At 36.2% G+C, this 22780-nt stretch overlaps 1 protein-coding gene and 1 pseudogene across 1 annotated transcript in view; both read right to left on the bottom strand.

The window, feature by feature from the left end:
* Positions 1-22780, bottom strand: part of LOC143674120 (uncharacterized) — an 82291-nt gene that overhangs the window by 14347 nt on the left and 45164 nt on the right. The gene's annotated exons all lie outside the window — the stretch shown is intronic.
* On the bottom strand, positions 20132-21347 carry LOC143674128 (glycerol-3-phosphate dehydrogenase 1-like protein pseudogene; annotated as a pseudogene).

Below are 22780 nucleotides of genomic sequence, written 5' to 3'. Positions count from 1 at the left end.
ACCAGGATGCTTGAAAGGCTAATTAATTTAATAAATAATTTACAGTTCATTCTTTGTAACAGGAAAAATTCAAAGTAATGGAGATACAACAGGGAACCAGATATGGTGGGTTTATATGGACAAAGAGTTAAAATTCCCTGGAGGATTTCTGGGATTAAAAATAAAAAGAAGATGAAAATCTGGACAGACATTGCTCTAGTTTGCTAGCTGCAAGAATGCAACATACCAGAGATGGATTGGCTTTTAATAAAAGGGGATTTATTTCGTTAGTTCTTCAAAGGTAAGGCAACTAACTCTCAATTGAGGTTCTTTCTTACACGGGAAGGCACAGGGTGATCTCTGCTGGTGTTCTCTCCAGGCCTCTGGGTTTCAACAAATTTCCCCAGGGTGATTTCTTTCTGCATCTCCAAAGGCCTGGGCTGAGCTGCGAGTGCTGTGATGAGATATGCTGAGCTGCTTGGGCTGTGCTACATAGAGTCTCTCATTTAAGCACCAGCCAATTAAATCAAGCATCATTTATTGCAGCAAGCACGCCTCCTAGCCAACTGCAAATGTAATCAACAATAGATGAGGTTCACATGCCATTGGCTCATGTCCACATGAACTAAGCACCTTCACCTAGCCAAGCTGACATCTGAATCTACCTACCACAGACGTTAACATGACAAAAATAAAACAGGTTACTGAGAGGAAGCATGGAGAATGGAAGTGTTAGGGCTGAGGCCACACGGTAGTCTCTGGATGTGTTAAGGATGTCACAAACTCTCATAAGATAAAATGAGAAGCCAATTTTATAACCTTGTTTTTGTGGGGTAAAAATAAAAATTTAAGTAACTACCATTAGTACTTTAAAAGTTGATGGTTTTTGTACTAAGTAGTGCATAAGTTGACAGTTTTCTTACTAAAATTTTGAATTTATATTTGAGTGGAATTGAGGGATTTTACTTTCATTGATTCCCTAATCTTACTGGATTTTATCTGAATATGGTTGCAAATATTACTAGAAAAATATGGTGTGATATATAAGCCAATGCTGATATGCATAATTTTCCTTTATTAAAAATATGCAATTATGCTTATGAATATTTGCATTTTTAACACAGGAGTTTCCCATATTGCATCACGCTCTCTAAGAGAATGGATCTCAAAACCCTCTGGACACTGAAATCTACTGGGAACTTTAACAAATTCTAATGCCTGGGTCTTATCACTGGAGATCCTGATTTTATCATTCCTTGGTATGGTCTGTGGTTGAGAGTTTGAAAGCTCCATGTATGATTCCAGTAGGCATAAAAGTTTGAGAAAACATTCTTTAAAGAACCTGAGGTCCCAAATGGAGCCTTGGTATTCATGTGTGGTAAGTGAATCTACACCATTAGCACTTCTGGGAGCTTGGTGAAAAGCATAATCAAAGGCCCCACCCCTGACCTATGGAATCAGAATCTGCATTTTTATATTTCAGGTGATTCATATATATGATGAACAATGGCTAGCAATGGTTCACAATTCGCTTCAACCTTCCAAGTCACCTTTCATAAAATCTGTCCCTATCATTGAGGATACTGCCATTGTCTCATTCCATTCATATCCAAATGAATCAGGGATGAAAAGAGAAAAGACATTTTAGAGAAAGATTATCCCAGGGATTTGACTACACCGTAATTCAGGTATCATGAGTTCTGTGCCAAGGTTCCAGTTTCCCAAATTCTTTGCTCTGCTTTGTATTTTGGCTCAAAATAAAGTATTCTTCATTGAAAATTCTGAATAATAAAGCCAATTTGAGGGTGAAAGACAGGAGTCTGACTTGTTGTTCCACATTTTCAGATGTAAGTTTCTAAATATTTTAATTTTTAAAAATATCTCTGAGTTTTCATTATATGCATTAATGAATTTATTTTTACCAATAAATACTTAACATATCACATTTTTTGGCACTCCCACAGCAAATCTGCCATCCCCAATAGCTTGAAAATAATGACATCACAATCTCAGTGAAATTATTGCAATTTTTCATCATTGTTCAAATATTATGTATTGTTAAGTTTGGCTTGCAAATTTCTTGCTTGTACAATGCTTTCTCTTGCATCATTTTGTAACTTGTTTCATTTTCTTTGAATCTAACATTTATGATTACCTCCACTCCCTGGCATTCTAAACAAATGCTGCTATTGACATTGGTGTAAAAATATCTGCCCTGAACCTGTTTTCAATTTTTTGGTATGTACCTAAAGAATTGATGTGTCAGTTAGTTTTCATAAAAAACCCATTTTAATACAGTAGTTGCATCATTTCACACTTCCACCAATAATATATGATGGTTCCCATTTCTGTATGTCCTCAGCAGCACGTTACTTTCCATTATTATTATTTATTTTACTTTCCACTTTTAAATAGTAATTACTGTACTGGGTTAGAAGCTGTATTTCACTGTAGCTTTGATGTGCATTTCCTCAATGGCCAATGATTCTGAACCAATCTTTACGTGTTCATTGGCTATTTGTATATCCTCTATGAATTAATGTCTATTAAAGTCACTTGCCAATTTTATTAGAGAACACTTTAGAAATGCTTCTCATTTCTTTCTGTCCATATTTTCCCCACTATTTTCTCTCTAGTTATGATGGGAATTTAACATCCTAGATCTATAACAATCTCATTTATTTTATAGAAACTTAATTTCAACTATCATACACATATGGTCCTCCATTGCTATGCTGTTGCAGCCACAAATTATATAAGTTCTAAACCTTTGATTTTTCATTACTTTTCATACAGTTGCATTTTAGAGTCTGTAGTATATAGAAATTATAACACCAAAAAACAGTAATGGCATTTATTTATACCCATTTTGTTTCCTTTACTATAGATCTTTATTTCTTCATGTAACTTACATCTATTATACACTTTCTTTTCCTTTCAACCTGAAGAACTTCCTTTGGCATTTCTTTTAGGGATGATTTAGTGATGACAAACTCCCAAAACTTTTATGTATGTGGTAATGTCTTAATTCTCCCTCAGACTTTTCTCCAATTTTATTTTTAACTTTATTTTTCTTATGAGAGAACTTGTGGGTTTAGAGGACCATCATGCATAAAATGAAGTTTCCATATACCACCCTATTAACAGTTTACATTAGTAAATTGTTACAGTTCAGGAGAGAACATTTAAAAACTGTTCTATAAACTACATCCATCATTTACAAGTGTCCACAGATTCTACTGTAAATCCTATGTTTTTTTTTTTATTTTTGTTTCAGTAACATTCATAGAACCTAAAATTTCCCCTTTTAACCATATACAAATATAATTCATGGCTGTTAATTATATTCCCAATGTTATAATATCGTCACCACCATCTATTACCAAAACTTAACTATCAACCCAAATAGAAACTGTAGTATTTGAGCCTTAATCCCCATTCCCTACTTTTAAAATTGCCCATGGTAAACTATTTTCAAGATTCTGATTTTATGAGTTTACTTATTATAATTATTTCACATCAGTGAAATAATACAGTATTTGTCCTTTTGTGTTTGACATTTCACTCAACATGTCTTCAAGTTTCATCCATATTGTCATACATATCAGAACTTCATTCCTTCTTATGACTGAACCATTGTCCATTGTATGTGAATATACCACATTTTATCCATTCACAGATCAATGGACACTTGGATTGCTTCCATTTTTTTATTGCTTCCATTTTTAACAATTGTAAATAATGCTGCTGTGATCGCTCATGTGCAATTATCTCTTTGAGTCCCTGCTTTCAGTATTTTTTTCTAGTATATACCAAGTAGTGGGATTACTAAGTTACGTGGTAATTCTATACTTAACTTTCTGAGGAACTGCCAATCTCTCTTCCACAGCAGCTGCACCAAATCACATTCCCACAAACAATAAATGAATGTTTCTATTTCTCTACATTTTCAAAACTTACAGTTTTCAATTTTTAATAGTGGTTATTCTAGTGGAGTTAAATGATATCTGATTGTGATTTTTATTTGCATTACCGTAATTGCTAATGGTATCAATGTATCTTTTCAGGTACTTTTTGATCATTTGTGTATCTTCTTTGAAGATATGTCTATTGAAGTCTTTTACTCACATTTAAAATAGGTTGTTTGTCTTTTTATTGATAAGTTGAAGGATTTAAAAAATATATTCTGGGGCAGGCCATGGTGGCTCAGTAGGCAGAGTTCTCGCCTGCCATGCCAGAGACCCGGCTTCATTTCCCAGCACCTGCCCATGAAAAAAACATATATTTATGTGTGTGTGTGTGTGTGTGTGTGTGTGTGTGTGCATGTATATGTATGTATAGTCTGAATATTAAACCTTTATTGGATTTGTGGTTTCCAAATATTTTCTTTCATTAAGTATGTTTTCTGATTACTTTGATGATAAAGTCCTTTGCTGCATGAAGGTTTTTAAAATTTTGATGAGGTCTTTTTTATCTATTTTTTTTTCTTTTGTTGCTTATGCCTTTGGAATAAAGTCAAAGATCCACTGCCTAATGCAATGTCTTAAAGATGCTTCCCCAAATTTTCTTCCAGGAGTTTGATAGTTCTGGCATTTATAGTTAAATATTTGATCCTATTTGAGTTGATTTTTGTGTAAAGTGAGTCAGTGCTCTTCCTTCATTATTTTGCAAATGGAGATCCAGTTTCTCAAGTATCATTTGCTAAAGTGACTATTCTTCCCCCAAGATTGGACTTGGATGTCTTTTTATCAGTCGGCCATGAATGTGAGGGTTGATTTCTAAGCTCTCCATTGAATTCTACTGACCTTTATGTCTATCCTTGTGGCAATACCATGCTTTTTTTTTTTTTATTATTTCTATGGCTTTATAATAATTTTTACAATTGGGAAGTATGAATATTATCAATTTCATTCTTTTTCAAGATGGCTTTAGTAATTCAGGGCTCCTTACCCTTCCATATAAATTTAATAACTGGCTTTTTATTTTCTGCAAAGACGCATGGTGGAATTTGATAGGGACTGCATTGAGTCTGTAAATTGCTTTGGTTAGTAATGACATCTTCACAATAACCAGACTTCCAATCCATACACATGGACTCTACTTGAATTTATTTAGGCCTTCTTTGATTTCTTTAAGCACTGCTTTGAAGTTTTCTGTGTGCATGTCCTTTTCATCCTTGGTTAAATTTATTTCTAAATATTTTATTTTTTTAGTTGCTATTATAAATGAAACTTTTTCTTGATTTCTTTTTTATTTTTTAATTTTATTTATTAAACATACCAACATACAAGCACAAACATTCTTACCATATGATCATTCCATTCTACATATATAATCAGTAACTCACAATATCATCACATAGTTGTATATTCATCATCATGATCACTTCTTAGAACACTCACATCAATTCAGAAAAAGAAATAAAAAGAAAACAGAAAAAAATTTCATACATACCATATCCCTTACCCCTCCCTCCCATCCATCACCAGCATTTCAATCCACTAAATCTATTCTAACATTTGTTCCCCCTATTATTGATCCATTTTTAATCCATATGATTTACTCATTTGCCAATAAGGAAGATAAAAGGAGCATTAGACACAAGGCTCTCACAATTACACACTCACACTGCAAAAGCCATTTGATTTCTTCTTTTGATTCTTCATTACTTGTGTATAGAAGCACTACTGATTTGTAAGTGTTAATCTTATACCCCACCACTTTGCAGAATTCATTTATTAGATCTAAGAGCTTCCTTATGGATTTTTTCAAGACTTTCAGTATATAGGACCATAGCTGCAAAGAGAGGGAAAGTTTTACTTCTTCCTTGTCAATATGGATGTCTTTTTTCTGTTTGTTTTTCATTTTCTTGCATAATTCCTCTTGCAAGAACTTCCAGTACAATACTGACTAGTACTGGTGAGAGTGGGCATCCTTGTCTTGTTCCTGATTGCAGAAAAAAAGCTTTCGGTCGTTCACAATTAAGAAGGATGGTGTTCTAGTTTGCTAGCTGCTGGAATGAAATATACCAGAAACAGAATGCCTTCTAAAAAGGGGAATTTAATGTTTCAAGTTTACAGTTCTAAGGCCATGAAAATGTCCCACTTAAAGCAAGTCTTTAGAAATGTTCAATCTAAGGCATCTAGGGAAAGATACCTTGATTCAAGAAGGCCAGTGAAGTTCAGGGTTCTCTCTCAAGTGGAAGGGCACATGGTGAACTTGGCGTCTGCTAGCTTCCTCTCCAGGCCTCTCGCTTCATGGAGCTCCTCCAGGGGCATTCTCCTTCATCTCCAAAGGTTGCTGGCTGGTAGACTTTGTCTCTCAGAATTTTGTGGCTTTTTCTCTTATTGTTCTCAAGCTTTTTCCAAAGTACTTCTTCTTTTAAAGGATTCCAGTAAAACCAATCGAGTCTCACCTGGAATGGGTGGGGACACATCTCCACCTAATCAAGTTTAATACCCACACTTGACTGAGTCACTTCTCTATGGAGACAAGCTAATTAAAGTTCCCAACATACAGTACTGAATAGGGATTAGAAGAAACTGTTGCTCCCACAAGATTGATCAGGATTAAAACATGGCTTTTCTAGTGTACACAAATCCTTCCAAACCAGCACAAATGGTAAGTGGGGGGTCTTCACACATGCCCTTTTCATGTTAAGGAAATTTCTTTCTATTCCTAGTGTTCTGTTTTTCTCAAGAAGAGGTGCTGAATTTGGCTAAATGCCTTTTCTGCATCATTTAAGATAATTATGTGAGGTTTTTTTCCCCTTCATTCTTTTAATGAAGTATACTACATTGTTTTTCTTATTTTGGATCACTCCTACACACCTGGGATAAGTCCCACTTGGTCATGGTGTGTAATTCTTTTAATGTTCTATTGGATTTGTTTTGCAAGAATTTTGTTGAGAATTTTTGCAACTATATATAGAAGAGATATTTGAATATAATTTTCTTTATTTCATGCATGCCTTTATTTTGTTACTCTTCACTGGATAAAGGGAGTGTCAGTCACATGGGTTTTACAATCACATGGTCACATAATAAAGGCTATATAGTTATATAATCTTTATCAAAGATGGAGGCTACTACACTAAAGTTCTACAATTCTGGCTATTCTGAAACTTTACTTTGTTTTATTTATTCCCTCCTCCCCTTTTTGTCAAATAGGCATTCTCAACCTCACTATGCCAGGGCCAGGCTCATCACTGGGAGTCATGTTCCACATTGCCAGGGAGACTTACAACCCTGGGAGTCATGTCCCACATAGGTGGAAGGAGAGTAGTGAGTTTATCTGCAGAGTTGGCTTAGGGAGAAACCATATCTGAGCAACAAAAGAGGTCTGGGGTTGGCACTTAGGCATAATTACAAGTAGGCTTACCTTTGACACTGAAGAAATTAGTTTCATAAGGGTAAGACTCAAAATTGAGGGCATGCATGTTTCTTGAAGATGATTGCATAGTGATATAGCTTTCACAATGTGACTGTGATTGTGAAAACCTGTGTCTGATGCTCCTTTTATCTACCTTATCAACAGATGAGTAAAACACATAGAATAAAAATAAATAATAGGGGGAACAAATGTTAAAAAAAATTTAGATTGAAATGCCAGTGATCAATGAAAGGGAGGGGTAAGGGGTATGGTATGTATGGTTTTTTTTTCTGTTTTCTTTTTATTTCTTTTTCTGAATAGATGCAAATGTTCCAAGAAATGATCATGATGATGAATATGCAACTATGTGATGCTATTGTGAATTACTGATTGTATATGTAGAATGGAATGATCAAAAGTTAAGAATGTTTGCGTTTGGTGTTTTTTGGTATTTACAAAAAAATTTTAATTAATAAAAAAAAAGATTGAGGGCATGCCTTATTGAACTAGGATTCCCTTCCAAAGAAATCTGATAGTTTTAACATCTCTGTAAAACAGGCTGTTGAAATTTTGATTGGTATTCCATTGAATCTGTAGATCAATTTGGGTAGAAATGACATCTTAATGACATTTAGCCTTCCAATCCATGAACATGGGATGTCTTTACATTTATTAAATAAAGTTTTCTTTGATGTCTTTTAGCAATGGTTTGCAGTTCTCTGTGTACAGGTACTTTACATCCTTAGTTAGGTTTATTCCTAGGCATTTAATTCTTTTAGTTGCTATTGTAGATGTATTTTATTCTTGATTACCTCCTCAGATACCTCATTACTAGTGTATAGAAACTCCACTGTCTTTTGTGTATTGATCTTGTATCCTAACCCTTTACTGAACTAGCTTAATAGTTTTTGTATCTGTTGCAGATTCTTAGGACTTCTAGGATCATGCCATCTGCAAATAGTAAAAATTTTATTTCTTCCTTTCTGATTTGCATGCCTATTTCTTTTTCTTGCCTAGTTGCTCTACCTAGAACTTCTAGCACAATGCTGATTAACACTGGTGACAGTGGGCCTCCTTCTCTTGTAACTGATTTAAGAGGGGACACTTACAGTCTCTCTCCACTGAGAACAATATTAGCTGTGGGTTATTCATATATGCCCTCCATCATATTGGGGGTGTTTCCTTTGATTCCTGCTTTCTGGAGTGTTTTTATTAAGAAATGATGCTAGCTTTTGTCAAATCCCTTTTCTGAATCAATCAAGATGATGAGGCAGTTCTACCCTTTTGACTTGCTGATATGTGTTAAACCACCCTTACATATATGGAATAAAATTCACTTGTTCATTGTGTATAGTTCTATTAATGTGCTGTTGGATTTGATTTATAAGTTTTTGTTGAGGATTTCTGCATCATATTCATTAGAGAGAGTGCTCTATAGTTTTCCTATAGTATCTTTTTTTTTTAATTTAATCTTGTAGTATCTTTGTCAGGCTTTGGTATTAGGTTGATCTTGGCTTCATAGAATGAGTCAGGTAGTGTTCTCTGTTCAATTTTTTGGAAGAGGTTGAGCAGGATTGGTGTTAATTCTTCTTGCAATGCTTGGTAAAATTTGCCTCTGTGAAGCTGTCCGGTGCTGGGTTTTCCTTTGTAGGGAGTTTTTTTGAATTCTGATTCAATCTCTTTACTTGTGCTTGGTTTGTTGAGGTCTCTATTTCTTCTCAAGTGCATGCAGGTTGCTTGAGTATTCTAGGAAATTGTCCATTTCATCTAAGTTGTCTAATTTTTGGCATTCAGTTGTTCATAGTATGCCCTTATGATCCTTTTCAGTTCTTTGGGATTCATGGTAGTGACACACCCCCCCACTTCTGATTTTATTTATCTGCATCTTCCCTCTTTCTGTCTTTGTCAGTCTAGCTAAAGGTTTGTTGATTTTATTAATCTCAAAGCACCAAATTTTGGTTTTGTTGATTCTGCTGTTCTTTTGTTCTCCATTACACTCATGTCCACTCTAATCTTTGTTATATCTTTCCTTCCACTTGCTTTGGGGTTAGTTTCCTGTTCTTTCTCTAGTTACTCCAATTGTTCGGTAATGTCTTTGGTTTTAGCTCTTTCTTCATTTTTAATGTATTTTGGGCTATTAATTTCCCTCTCTACACTGGCTTTGCTGCATCCTGTAGGTTTTGATATGTTGTGTTCTCATTTTCATTTGTCTCAAGACATTTAATGCATTCTCTTGCAATTTCTTGACAATGATTGTTCAAGAGCATGTTATTTAACTCCCATATATTTGAAATTTCTGATTCTCCTGATCTAACAGATTTTCCACTTCATTCCATTATAATCAAAGTTCTTTGTATAATATTTCAATACTTTAAAATTTATTAAGGTCTCTTTGGTGCCCCAGCCTGTGGCCTCTCCTGTAGAATGTTCCATAAGCACTTGAGATTTTATATCCTACTGTTTTGGGCTGCAATGTTCTATATATGTCTATTAGATCTAGTTCACGTATCATATTATTCAGGTTCTCTGTGGTCTTTTGGATCCTCCGTCTAGATGTTATATTTGAGAGAGTGGTGTGTTGAAGTCTCCAACTATTATTGTGGCAATATCTATTATTTCCTTCAATTTTGCTACTGTTTGCCTCATGTACATTGGAGCACATTGATTAGGTACATAAATATTTATGACTGTTATTTCTTCTTGGTGAATTGCCCCTTTTATTAATATACAGTGTTCTTATCTCTCTCATAAAATTTTTGCATTGAAAGTCTATTTTGTCCATTACGATAGCTACCCCAGCTTTTTTTCTGGCTCCTGATTATGTGGAATATCTTTTTTTGCATCCTTTCACTTTTCAACCTACTTGTATATTTCCACCTAAAACGAGTCTCTTGTAAACAGCATATAGCTGGCTCATTTTTTAAAAAATCCATTTTGCCGACCTGTGTCTTTTGACTGGGGAATTGAATCCACTAACATTCATTGTTAATTCTGTAATAGCTGTCTTTATTTTGACCATTTTATACTTTGGCTTTTATTTGTCAGATCTACTATTTTTCTCTTTTCATCCTTTCAGTTACTCTTACAGATGGTCATTACTTTTATACTCTCCTCCAAGCTTCTTTCTTTTTTTTCTCAGCAGGCAGAACTCCCCTTTTAGTAATTCTTTCAGGAAAGTCACTTGTTAACCAACTCTCTCAGCTTTGGTTTATCTGTGATTATTATTATTTTTTAAATTTATTTATTAACTAAAAAAATTAAGAACAAACAAACAAAAACATTAACATATAATTCTGTTCTACATGTATATTCAGTAATTCTCAATATCATCACATAGTTGCATATTCATCATTTCTTAGAACATCTGCATCAATTCAGAAAAAGAAATAAAAAGACAACAGAAAAAGAAATAAAACAATAACAGAAAAAAAGATTATATATACCATACCCCTTACCCTTCACCCACATTTATCACTAGCATTTCAAACTAAATTTATTTTAACATTTGTTCCCCCTATTATTTATTTTTATTCCATATGTTCTACTCCTTTGTTGACAAGGTAGATAAAAGGAGCATCAGACACAAGGTTTTCACAATCACACAGTCACATTGTGACAGCTATATCATTATTCAATCATCCTTGAGAAACATGGCTACTGGAACACAGCTCTAAATTTTCAGACAGTTCCCTCCAGCCTCTCCATTACATCTTTTTTTTTAAATTTTTTATTTAAAAAAATTACAAGAAACAAACATTCCCAAGACATACACTCAGCAATTCACAATATCATCACATAGTTGCATATTCATCATTATGATCATTTCTCAGAACATTAGCATCAATTCAGAAAAAGAAATAAAAAGACAACAGAAAAATATAACAAACAGAAAAAAAAATTTTATAGGCCATACCCCTAACTGATCCCTTTCATTGATCACTAGCATTTCAAACTAAATCTATTTTAACATTTGTTCCCCTTATTATTTATTTTTATTCCATATGTTCCTCTCATCTGTTGACAAGGTAGATAAAAGGAGCATCAGACACAAGGTTTTCACCATCACACAGTCACACTGTGAAAGCTATATCATTATACAATCATCATCAAGAAACATGGCTACTAGAACACAGCTCTACATTTTCAGGCAGTTCCCTCCAGCCTCTCCATTACATCTTGGAAATAAGGTGATATCTACTTAATGCATAAGAATAACCTCCAGGTTAACCTCTCTACTCTGTTTGGAATCTCTCAGCCATTGACACTTTGTCTCATTTCAGTCTTCCCCCTTTTGTTCAAGAAGGTTTTCTCAATCCCTTGATGCTGGGTCTCAGCTCATTATAGAGTTTTTCTCAATCCCTTGATGCTAAATCTCAGCTCATTCTGGGATTTCCGTCCCACGTTGCCAGGAAGATACACACCCCTGGTAGTCATGTCCCACGTAGACAGGGGGACGGTGGTGAGTCTGCTTGCTGTGTTGGCTGGAGAGAGAGGCCACATCTGAGCAACAAAAGAGGTTCTCTTGGGGGTGACTCTTAGGCTTAATTTTAAGTAGGCTTGATCTATCTCCTGTGGGATTAAGTTTCATATGAACAAACCCCAAGACTGGGGGCTGAGCCTATAGCTTTGGTTGTCCACACTGCTTGTGAGAATATCAAGAATTCAACTTGGGGAAGTTGAGTTTTCCCCGGTTCTCACCATTCCCCTAAGGGAATTTTATAGGCCATACCCCTAACTGATCCCTTTCATTGATCACTAGCATTTCAAACTAAATCTATTTTAACATTTGTTCCCCTTATTATTTATTTTTATTCCATATGTTCCTCTCATCTGTTGACAAGGTAGATAAAAGGAGCATCAGACACAAGGTTTTCACCATCACACAGTCACACTGTGAAAGCTATATCATTATATAGCTTTGCAAATACTTTTCCACTCTCTGATCAAATCACTCTGGGATTCATCAGGGCATCACCTGGACAAACCAACAAAATCTCATGTCCTATACAAAGTTCCATGTACTTAAGGTGTTCAATCAACTATCTACATAAGTTATATTAGGAGATGCACTAGTCAAAGTATAGATTTGTACCAAATAAACATTTTTTGCTTTAGTCTCACACATTAGTTGAAATTTTAAAATATTAATTACCATCTATTTTCAGCACACTTCAGTAATGACATTCTTTTGTTCTTCTTCATGCAAAAACATTTTTAAAATTTGTACATTTAGTCACTATCATTATACACTCTAGGCATTTCTAGATTACACCATCTCAATCTTTATCATCTATCTTTCTTTGTGATTTCATTTATGACCCAGTCCTCCTCCCTCTATCATTCGCATATGGAGCTTCATTCAGTGTTTTAACATAATTGTATTACAGTTAGGTAATATTGTGCTGTCCATTTCTGAGTTTTTATATTCACTCCTGTTGCACAATCTTTATCCCTTCAGCCCCAATTACCCAATATCTTACCCTATTTCTATCTCCTGATAGGCTCTGTTACAAAGGAAATATTCCAAGTTTATTCACTAATGTCAGTTCATATCAGTGAGACCATACAGTATTTGTCCTTTTGTTTCTGGCTAATCTCACTCAGCATAATGTCCTTAAGGTCCATTCATGTTGTTACATACTTCATAAATTTATTCTGTCTTACAGCTGCATAATATTCCATCTTATGTAAATGCCACAGTTTATTTAGCCAGCTGTCTGTTGATGGACATTTTGGCTGTTTCCATGTCTTGGTAAGTGTTAATAATGCTGCTATAAACATTGGTGTGTAAATGTCCATTTGTGTCCTTGGCCTCGTGTCCTTTGAGTAGAGACAGCATAAAGATGGGTCCTGTTTTTTAATCCATTCTGCCAGACTATGTTTTTTGATTGGAGAGTTTAATCCATTAACATTCAGTGTTATTACTGCATGGGTAGTACTTTCTTCTACTATTTTGCCTTCTGGATTTTATATGTCATATCTAATTTTCCTTCTTTTTACCTTTACTCATAGTCGTCCTTTCTACACTCTTCTCCACACCCCTCTCTTCTGTCTTCATATCTGTCTCTAGTGTTCCCTTTAGTATTTCTTGCAGAGCTGGTCTCTTGGTCACAAATTCTCTCAGTGGTTTTTTGTCTGAAAATGTTTTAATTTCTCCCTCATTTTTGAAGGACAGTTTTGCTGGATATAGAATTCTTCCTTGGCAGTTTTTCTCTTTTAATAATTTAAATATATTATCCCACTGTCTTCTTGCCTCCATGGTTTCTGCTGAGAGATCTGCGCATAGTCTTATTGGGCTTCCCTTGTATGTGATGGATTCCTTTTCTCTTGCTGCTTTCAAGATCCTCTCTTTCTCTTTGACCTCTGACATTCTGATTATTAAATGTCTCGGAGCATGTCTATTTGGATCTATTCTCTTCGGGGTATGCTGCATTTCTTGGATCTGTAATTTTAAATCTTTCATAAGAGTTGGGAAATTTTCAGTGATAATTTCCTCCATTAGTTTTTCTCCTCCTTTTCCCTTCTCTTCTCCTTCTGGGACACCCACAACACGTATATTCATGCACTTCATATTGTCTTTCAATTCTCTGAGTCCCTGCTCATATTTTTCCATTTTTTTCCCTATAGTTTCTGTTTCTTGTCTGATTTCAGATGTTCCATTCTCCAGTTCAGAAATCCTATGTTCTGTCTCTCGAAATCTACCATTGTAGGTTTCCATTGTTTTTTTCATCTCTTCTACTGTGTCTTTCATTCCCATAAGTTCTGTGACTTGTTTTTTCAGACTTTCAGTTTCTTCTTTTTGTTCTTTCCTTGCCTTCTTTATATCCTCCCTCAATTCATTGATTTGGTTTTTGATGAGGTTTTCCATGTCTGTTCGTACATTCTGAATTAATTGTTTAAGCTCCTGTATGTCATTTGAATTGTTGGTTTGTTCCTTTGACTGGGACATATCTTCAATTTTCCTGGTGTGATTTCTTATTTTTTGCTGGCGTCTAGGCATTTAATTACCTTAATTAGTTTATTCTGGAGATTGCTTTCACTTCTTTTATTTAGGGTTTTCTTGCTGGATGAATTTGTTGTCTATCTGTTCTTTGACATTCCGTTCAACTTTATCTGGACCTTTAGCTTAAGTTTTGTTTAACAGAGGAGAATTTTTCAGTACTTGTTTTTTTGTTTCTTGCCCTGCTTGTGTGGTGCCTTTCCCCCCTACACACTTAGGAGGGTCTACTTAGATATTATAGACCCCAGCCAGATTTTCCCAAACCAAAGTGGCCTCCTATCAGGAGGAAAGAGTCACCTGCGTCAGTTTTCCCTGAGGGTGAGACCCAGCAGGTTGAAAGACTTTCCTGTGAAGTCTCTGGATTCTGTTTTTCTTATCCTGCCCAGTATGTGTCGCTTGTCTGACTGCAGGTCCCACCAGCATAAGATGATGCGGTACCTTTAACTTTGGCAGACTCTTCCTGCTGGGGGTGTGGTGGAGACAGAGGAGAGGTTGTAGGCTGGTTTTAATGGCTTCAAATTACCAAGCCCTGGTGTCTGAATTTCTTGATGGAGGGATTCCACCTGGGTGGGGCTTCACCCCTCCCCTGCGGAAGGCACTAGCTCCAGATACGCCCCCAAAAGAGCTCACTTCTGCCTATGCCTGGGGCAGTTGCAGCCTGAAAAGTCCTGCCGCTGCAGTCAAGCCTTTGTAGATACATAGCCACAAAAACCTCTGTTTTCTTCTTCTTTTTTTCCCCCTTTTTCTGTCAGTCCTGCCCCCTTGGCACCAGGGCAAAAATGAGCAACCTCCGCTTTGATCAGGTTCACCTAAGCTGGGGGCCTATGTTTAGTAGTCAGAATTTGTTAATTAATTCCAAAATTGGCAATTGATTGTGCTCAGTCTCTGCTGCTGGTAAAGTCTTTTCCTTTCCCATCTGGGAAGCGGCCTGTGGGGGAGGGGCACTTGCCGCCGCAGGTTTGGGAATGCACCATTCTGGGGGGTGCTCACAGCCGGTCCAGCTGGTCCAGACTGGGGTACGCTGTGTGTCTGGTCACTATCGTGGCTCCGGGAGCTGCTCTGTACTGTTTCTGGTTATTTAGTAGTTGTTCTGGAGGACGAACTAAAATTCACATGTTGTTAAGCCGCCATCTTGACCTGGAAGTATCTGTGATTACTTTAAGCTCTCCCTCACTTTTTAAGGACACCTTTCCAGGATAAAGAATTCTTGGCTGGCAATTTTCTCTTTCAGTATCTTAAATATATCATACCATTGCCTTCTCACCTCCATGGCGTCTGATGAGAAGTCAAGGCCGAACCTTATGTGACTTTCCTTGTATGTGGTTAATCACTTTTCTCTTTCTACTTTTAGGGTTCTCTCCTTCTCTTTGGCATTTGACCATCTGATTAGTATATATCTTGTGAAGTGGGTATATTTTGATTTTTTTTCTATTTGTAGAACACTGGGCTTCTTGGATTTGCATATTTATGTCTTTTTGAGGGTTGGGAATTTTTTCAGGCATGTTATACTCAAATAGTGTTCCTAGGCCTTTACCCTTCTCTTCTCCTTCTGGGACACAGTGCATTCACTGTGCACTTCATTTTGTGAATCATTTCCCTGAGATCCAGCTCAATTTATTTCCTTTTTTTTCTCCATTTTTTTCTTTTGTATGTTCAAGTTCAGTTGCTGTGTCTTCTAGTTCACATACTCTTTCTTTTGCCTCTTCAAATCGGCTGTTGTATCCCTCATATAGTTTTTTGTTTGTTTGTTTGTTTTTAACATGGGCAGGTACCGGGAATCGAACCCAGGTCCTCTGGCATGGCAGGTGAGCATTCTTGCTTGCTGAGCCGCCGTGGCCCACCCCCTTATATAGCTCTGATTTTATGTACTGTATAATTCATTTTGGTAAGATCTGTCATTTTTTCTATTTAGTCTTTCAAATTATTCTTTATGTTCTTCTACTATCTTAATATTCTTTACCTCTTTAAACATCTCTTTGAAATTATTTAGGAGACTTGTTGGTCCATCTTTAATTTGTTTCTCCAAATTTTGTATTTTTTTATTTTTAATTTGATCGTTTGATTTGGCCATATCTTTTTGCTTCTTAACATGCCTTGTAGGTTTTTACCACTTTCTGGGCATTTGATTATATAGATAAGATTATTTTGAGAGTTGGTTTCCCTCTCATCTAAGATTTTTTTATTGACTGGGTTCATGTTGAAGGTTTCCTTTGGTGCTAAGTTCATTAGTACTTCACAGCCAAACCAGGGGCACTGTCTTATGCCAAGAATGCAGACACATACCAAAGGGCCCTAGAGAAGGGTCAAGAAAGTAGCTTCTCAGACTGCACTTTTCCAGCCTTCCCAGTAGATGGGGCTCTTTAAGTGACCTATTTCCTATAGGCCTACAAGAGTAAGTTGTTGTTTTTTAAACATCCATTTGATGTCTATTTCTACAGTGAGTGGGGATAAAGGCCCAACAGTGCTGAGGGAATCTGTCCAGAAAGGACTAAGGCTCTCAGCCCCCACTATCTTATTTTATTGGCCCACAGTGGAGACAGGAGGCCTCCCTTTCTCTCCTGGACCACTGCAGCACACCAGGTAAGACATAGGTGTGCTAGGGGCTGTTGGTGTCAGGGTTGGGGGAAGGATGCCTCAAGCTGCAGTGGTGTCACCACAGCTTCTCTTTGTGTAAATAGTGGAGGTGTGAGTGTCCTGGCCCCTGCGTAGTTTTAAAGCTGAAAGATCCAGAGGGTCACCAACTCCAGCTAATAGCTGGAACAGGACTGTGCCATACCCACTACCTTTCCTGAGTGGAGAGCCTCCCTTTATCTCACAGCCCACTGTAGCCTGATGAATCAGAGCTAGTTATCCCAGAATCTATTTGCCTCAGGAGGTGGAGGAGGTGTGATGTGAACTGTAGTGGAGATTAGTCTCTTGTCAAAGTCTCTTAGTTGGTGGGATTAATGGAGTCATGAGCCTCATGAAAAGGCTCTACGCTGTGGGACTGAGAGGGTTAACTTTGCTGGCCAAGAATTTGCCCAGAACTGTACCATATCCAGACTCAGACATGGAGGATTAGACAACAGGAACCACAATGGAAACCAGTCTCTTGCTGTAGTCTCAGCTCATGGGATCAATGGAGCAGTAAGTTTCTAAGCTCCAGCAAGAAAATGCTCTGGTCCTTAGTTGAATCAGGACTGTGCCATGTCTCACCAGCTGATTTATATATTCTGGTTATTAGGCCCTACTTAGCTAAATTTAGTTTTTCCCCTCAGTTCTATAGGTTGTCTTCACTTGCTTGAGAGGGTTCTTTGATGAACAAAAGTTTTACATTTTTGTGACATATTACTTATCTATTTTCTTTTGTTTATAATACTTTTAATGTCATAAACATCAATTGCCACATCCAAAGTTTTGAAAATTTGCCCCTATATTATCCTGTAAGAGTTTTACAATTTTGCTCTTACATTTAGCTAAGTGACTTAATTTAAAAAAAATTGTAAGATAAGGATCAAACTTCATGCTTTACCTGTGTATATCGAGTTCTACCAGCATTTTGTGAAGATACTGTTCTTTCCTGAGTGCAAGACATTGGTGCCATGCATGTTGGAAATTAATTAACCATAGATACATGGCTTTATTTCTGGAGTATCAATTATATTCCATTATTCTATGTTTATTTTATGCTGATATTACAGTATTTGTATTATGCTTTGGAACAGAGAATTGTTCTTTTTCAATATAATTTTGAATACTCAGAGTCTCTAATAATTCCATATAATTTGATGGGTCATCTTTTACATTTCTTTTTTTTTTACTGGCCTTTGGGATTTTTGTAGGCATTGAACTATAACTCCAAAGAATTTAGGGCAGTATTGCCACCTTAACTATATTAAATCTCCTCATCCATTAAATGGGATGTCTTTCCATTTAGTTAGGTCCTTTTAAATCTCTTTCACCTGTATTTTATAGATACCAGCATACAAATCTTACATACATTGGTTAAATCTATACCTAGGAATTCTAATTTTTTTATGTCATTGTAAATTAAGTTTTTCTTAATTTTCTTTTGGGATTCCTCACAATCTGTATGCATAAATACAATTCATTTATGCAAGTTATTCTTGTACCATACAAGTTTACTGCATTCATTTATTAGTACCAATAGGATGTGTAGTGTGTGTACATGAGTGTATGTGTGTGTGTGTGTGTGTGTGTGCATTCTGTAAGATCTTCAGTATATGATCATGGCATCTCAGAATAGAGATCGTTCTATTTCTTCTTTCCCAATTTACATGAGTTGCTTCTTTTTTGTATTTTGTTTTTCTATTTCACCTAGGTTATCTAACTTGTTGGTGTTCAATAGTTCATGTTATCTTCCTACAATCTTCTGATTTCTATATTGTTATAATGCAGAAATTGATTTTCTATAATTTCATTTCTGACTTTAGTTATACATGTTTCTTTTTTTTTCTTCTTGTCAGTCAAGTTAAAGGTTTAACAATTTTATTGATTTTTCAGAGAACCAACTTTTAGTTTTGTTGCTCTTTTGTATTGTATTCTTCCTTCCCTATTCCAAATATGTCCCCTTTAATCTTTATTATGTCCTTCCTTCTCCTAACCTTGGGTTTAGTTTTATTTTTTACTTTCTTAAGATACAGAGTTAGTTTTTAGATTATTTAACTTCTTTACTAAAGTACATGTTTACACCTATGAAATTTTCTCTGAGCACGTTTATTTCATCCCATGAGTTTTGGTATATTGTGTTGTGTTTTTAATTCATCTAAAAGTATTTTCTAATTTCCTTCTGATTTTTAACCTACTAGTTGCATAAAAATGTGTTGTTAATTTCCACTTATATGTGTTTTCTAGGTTCCCTTCTTGTACTGACTTTTACTTTCATTCCATTATTGTAGGAGAAGTTATTTTGTGTGGTTTTAATTTTTTGAAACTTTTTTTATTGTATAATATTACATATATACAAAACAAAGAAAGAAAAAAGCAATAATTTTCAGAGCACTCTTCAACAAGTAGTTATAGCCATTTGCACATTGATGGTCATAGCAGCATTATTCATAATTGCCAAAAATTGGAAACAATCCAGGTGACCATCAACAGATGAGTGGATTAACAAAATGCAGTATATATGTACTATGGAACATTATGCCACAGTAAGACAAACGATGTCCTGAAGCACATGACAAGATGGATTGGCCTTGAGGACATAATGCTGAGTGAAATAAGCCAGAATCAGAAAGACAGATACTGTATGATTCCACTTTTATAAGCATGGTAGAGGTAAAATCAGAAGTTTATAATACAGAATACAGGGGATGTAGAGATACATAGAAACTAGAGATGAGTGCATGCTCATCAGTGTGCAAATGGCTGCTTATGTCACTGCTTTCAGCTCTTCTGGGTATATGCCAAGTAGTGGTATTGCTGAGTTATAGGGCAAATTGCTATTTAGTTTCCTAAGGAACTACCAGACTGCCTTCCATAGTGGCCATACCATTATACATTCCCACCAGCAGTGCATAAGGGTCCCAATTTCTCCACACCATCTCCAACACTTGTGGTTTCCTGCTTGTTTAATAGCAGTCATTCCTATAGGTGTGAGGTGGTACCTCATTGTAGTCTTGATCTGCATTTCCCTATAAACTGACTCTTCTAATTCAAAAAGGAACCTCTAAAAATTCATACAAATCCTTGGTGGAATTACACTCAAGCAAACATCTTCTTGCCAAGTTCTGGTTTCCATTTGAACCCAAATGATTGAGTGTAAAGGCACAAATTTCCTTAATATGTTGCATGATTTACTTTGTTTATGCTCTGATGGCTCTGGAGACAAGACAACATATCTTGAACAGATTTTCCTCCACAGCAGATCTGATATGCTGCAGTAAACAACAGAAAGTTGTCTACTAGTCTTTTCTCTTTGATGATGCAGTATACTGTGGCAGAACTCTGAGATCTTTGGAGTTTCTGCCCATTCAGCATCTCCTTCTCCAATTCTGCAATGGTTTTTCCCATTCTGGTAAATGCTACAGCTACCTTGCAGTTTCAGCCTCTGTAGAAGATGGTGAGCACCTTCATCACCTGCCACCCTATAGCTCTCTAGAAATGTGGCTGTGGACACCTGGCCCTTGCAGGTGCAATCATTTCATGAGGAAGAGGTGGAGACAACATACCAAAAGTGGTGTTATCTCCACAGCAGAGGCCATTGCAGAACCCTGTTCCCATGGCTAAGATGATCTTAAGAGCACCCCAAAGTTCAACACTATCTGCATCATCAACCACAGTAATTAGAAAATTTGGAGATTTCAGAAGTTATTTGAAAAGAAAGCCATTCTCCACTACTTTGATGTTGATCTCACAGAACTTCTCTGCAGCCACTTCACTGGCAATGTTGGCTCCCATCAGTACACTGATGTCAATGCCCATCTTTTCTTGAATGATGTCAGAAATGAGTTTCAACCCATCGGGGCTCTTATCTATCCTCTTGTGAGGGTGATTCCCAGAACTTCTTTCGGCACTTTCCCAGTAATCTCATCACAGATTTTGTGAATGAACTGGTGAGGAATGACAACACTTGTAGGCCTACATCCTATACTGTCTTGGTGAGATTTGAGACAGCAACTGTATTTTCTGACAACTTGTGTCCAGGGAGATAGTTTACACTATCATGGGCATTATTTATGATGTCTGTCATTTTTTCCCATTAACTATCTCTTCCAAGATCAACATCTTGACCTTGGAAGCAAACTACTGAAGCTTACTGACATTTTTACCAATTATTTTTGCAACAGCTGAGGCCTAGTTGCCAGCCCAAGAGACACACTTTCAGGGGCACAGCTGGCATGGCCAGAGCAGAATGTAGCAACCTGAGCAGTATATGGCTAGTCACCTCATCATTGCTATTTTTATAATGTGCATTTTTATATGTGTCAAGGTTATTTATAGAGTATTTCCCTTTAATTTTCAATTCATAGATTATAATTTCCATGTTTGTCATTTTCAGATGTTATAACCTTTTGAATAGGGAATATTGATTATTTCTTTCAAATATTTGAGGTTTTCCTCAATTTAATTGTATGAGCCATTTGTTAGCTGGGTTCCACGTGCTCTTTAAAGACAGATTTTGTTTTGTGGAGTGTGATATTTTAATATATACTTTGTTGGATAGTTGTGGAATTTCTTCTTTTTTTTTTTTGAGAAAACCATAAGACTTTTTATTGTTAAAACAAGAAGAGATACAAACATATGTTAAGTCATATAGGCCTGAAATGGAGTTTCTTATGCTAAGCCCCATATCAGCAAACCAAACCTTAACTAAGTTCCCATCTCTTGTAAGTGCTCCTTCTCCCAGAATCAGAAACCTAAGAACAACCAACCATAACTTATCAGGTCCCCCCCACTTTTTTTCTGTAGCTTATTTTCTCTAAGTCAAGGCTAAAAAAATAAGGAAAAGTATCTACATCAATTAACAAGATAATTTTCTTTAAAACTACTGTGTTCTATGTATATAAGCTTTCTTGCACTTACTCTCCAGAGCTCCCCTCCATTGTGGATGTTAACCAATTCACAAATCATTTAATAAAGCTGTGCGATCCAAAATTATTAATTAATTAATTTCTTACTTGGTTTTTTTTTTTTTTTGGACAATTTTGGTCATGAGGATCCAAAGAGGACTGCTGATGACTGTAGAGACAAGAAAGGTTAACAAAAGTGCCCACTGAACCCTTTGAGTTCTCTGTTCTCCTCTCCATCTCCAGGTTCATGGGTGACTCCTTCTCAGATCTGAACTCCACTCTGATCTTGCTAGCTCTCCATCCAAAGGTTAGTGGGTCAATCTTACTGATGAGAAAGCTCAAATTTTGAGCCTGAGTCTCTAATCTTTTGGTGCAGACCATAGTTTCATTTTTCCTACTGCTGGTTTCTCTACTTTGCACAAGTTAAGATGTGAAATAATAAAGATGGTATCTTAAAACACTAAAAACTTTGATTCTCTACACTCTGGCACTCTGGTGTATTACATGTTAAAACTTATGGGGCTGGGGTGGGCCACAGTGGCTCTGCAGGCAGAGTTCTTGCCTGCCATGCTGGAGACCCAAGTTTGATTCCTGGTGCCTGCCCATGCAAAACAAAAACAAAAACTTGCTGGAAGTTGTGCCAATCTAATAAACTGGAAAGATCTCATCAAAGGCACTATAGAATTTCAATATCCATTATAAGGAAAATCCAATTAGACGAAATTACACAGCTGAGAAACGCACTCCAGAGAAAGAGCTCCCAAACTAAACAGCTAAATGGAATGCCTATTTCCATTTTCTCAGTGCTTACTAAGAATTTACAAGACTAAAAAATAGTTTCACTAAAGGATTCTTTGTAACAGGCAAATAAGAAATTGCAAGCTCATGAGGTTTCTGTATTTTCTTTTATTTCTAA

The sequence above is a fragment of the Tamandua tetradactyla genome, chromosome 2 (assembly GCF_023851605.1).
Source record: "Tamandua tetradactyla isolate mTamTet1 chromosome 2, mTamTet1.pri, whole genome shotgun sequence".
NCBI lineage: Eukaryota > Metazoa > Chordata > Mammalia > Pilosa > Myrmecophagidae > Tamandua > Tamandua tetradactyla.
The sequence above is the reverse complement of the archived record's forward strand: the minus strand, read 5'-3'. Positions and strand labels throughout refer to the sequence as shown.